The sequence below is a fragment of the Acanthisitta chloris genome, unplaced genomic scaffold, assembly GCF_000695815.1.
Source record: "Acanthisitta chloris isolate BGI_N310 unplaced genomic scaffold, ASM69581v1 scaffold14095, whole genome shotgun sequence".
Taxonomy (NCBI): Eukaryota; Metazoa; Chordata; class Aves; order Passeriformes; family Acanthisittidae; genus Acanthisitta; species Acanthisitta chloris.
The window spans coordinates 25,809-28,231 of NW_008674368.1; positions in this window are offsets into that span (position 1 = coordinate 25,809).

Below are 2,423 nucleotides of genomic sequence, written 5' to 3' on the forward strand. Positions count from 1 at the left end.
GAGAAACTGGTTTACTCTTGATGAGTACAAAGCATGGCAGTAGTGTCCCTTGTCTGTGCTCTATGTCCGTGGCAACCTCAGACCTCAGCCTGGGGGGGGAAAAAATTCTGGGATGATCTTAATCCTGAGGTGAACAGCTGTGCTTTGCAGAGGGGGAAGTGGGAAACAGAGGGAACAACTCACCTATCACCCCAAATTCATGGCTTTGGGATTACTCTTGATGAGTACAAAGCATGGCAGTAGTGTCCCTTGTCTGTGCTCTATGTCCGTGGCAACCTCAGACCTCAGCCTGGGGGGGGAAAAAATTCTGGGATGATCTTAATCCTGAGGTGAACAGCTGTGCTTTGCAGAGGGGGAAGTGGGAAACAGAGGGAACAACTCACCTATCACCCCAAATTCATGGCTTTGGGACCCACAGCTCCATATGAAGCTCCTAGTGGCACTATTTGGGCTGTCCATCATGGTCTTAGTGGGACTGGGCTTAGCTCACCAACCCCCATCTCTGTGGCAGCTCCTCATCCCTGTAAATCTGGGGGGATGGGGTCAGCTGTGTGTGATGCAGGGCACACCAAGGACAAACCAAACCTCTCTGATTCTATGATCCTCAGCAAGTCTGGGAGGAGTGGCTTATACTGCAGTTGTGTTGCCATTCGGAGGGACCTCAAAGCCCTGGAGAAATGGGCTGATGGGAACTTTATAAAGTTTAACAAGAAGAAGCACAAAGTTCTGCCCCTGAGGAGGAACAGCCCCAGGCACCAGGACATGCTGAGGGACATCCAGCTGGAAAGCAGCTGGGCAGAAAAGGACCTGAGGGTGCTGGGGCCACCAAGGTGAACATAGAATCCCAGAAAGGTTTCAGTTGGAAGGGACCATAGAGTTCACCTAGTCCACCCCCCTGCCATGGGCAGGGACACATTCCACTAGCCCAGGTTGCTCCAAGCCCCATTCAACCTGGCCTTGAACACTTAAAGGCATGGGGCAGCCACAGCTTCTCTGGCAACCTGTTCTTCCCTCGCAGAGAAGAATTCCATCCTCATCCCTTATCAGGAGTTGGAAGTCTTATGGAGATCATAGAATCCCAGATTGGTTTGGGTTGGAAGGACCTTCAAGATCATCTTGTTCCTACCCCCTGCCATGGGCAGGGACACATTCCACTAGACCAAGTGCTTCTAAGCCCCATCCAACCTGGCCTGGAATACTTCCAGGGATGGGGCAGCCACAGCTTCTCTGAGCAACCTGTGCCAGTGCCTCACCACCCTCACAGGGAAGAATTCCTTCCTAAAATCTCGTGTCAACCTGTCCTTCAGCTGCAGCCACTGAACTTGAAGTCCCAACTTCAGGCCATAGCCAAAGGCATCATCAATGCTGTTTTTCCCTCTGATTACCTGAATTATCTAAGAAGTCCTTGAACCTTTCCCCTTCCATGACCACTATCATCCAGCAGGATTAGACATGACAACCTGAGCTTCAACCTGAGGTGGAAGCTCCTTTGAGTACTCTACACCTGCAGAAGGGATAGTCCCAGTAGGGATTCATCCCCAGTAATAATTATGTAGCAAAAACCAGAATGGGAAAAAACAACAGAGCACCTAAAGGAAATTTTCAGGTGACACAACATGGCATTGACCCTCAGAAATGGCTTTAGGGCTTGTGGTTGGCAAGGAACATGATATGAGTTATCAATGTTCTTAGCTTGCTGGTGTTATCCCAAAACCATGTTCATCCCTTTTGTATCAACCTTTTCTCTAACAGCTGCAGTTGCCCTGAGCAGTGATTTTCTAGCCTGCTCTGATGTAGCTCTAGAAATGCAAACTGTTCCTGCTCAGGAAATGAAAGTATTCCATCATTCTCCATGCTGACTGGAGAATGTCAGCTGGCCCAGCATCCCCAGGTGCCTCCTTGGTGCTGGCTGATGGCAGGGCCTGAAATAGCATCCCCAGTGCAAAGCCACTTAATGAGGTTTGCAGTGGTTTTAGTGTGAAGGCAGAAAACAGAGGAGGTTTGACTTTTTGCCTGTGGCAGGTGGAAGGAATTTGCACTCCAAAAGCAGGAACAGATGCCATTCTCCACTGGATTTTCATTGCATGCTCAGGAAGGTGTTTCCAGCTCATGTTTGGGATCCCCCTGGGATTCTTTTTGCTTGGACTATAATAGGATTTTAATTTTTGCTTCTAATATGAAATTCTTCTGCTCTCCAGGTACAGGAGAAAAGAATTTCCACACCAGATCACTTCCATGGCTTCAGAGGTGAGAGCTACAGCTGGGCAGGAGTGGGGAGATGGGAGGCCAAGAGCAAAGAATATGGAGCCAGAGGTGAAAAAGGTGCAAAAGGTAAAGTCATAGAATCATTTGGGTTGGAAAACACCTCAGGTCATTAAGTCCAAGCATTGAGCAGCACTGCCAAGGAAATGCAAGGCTGGTGG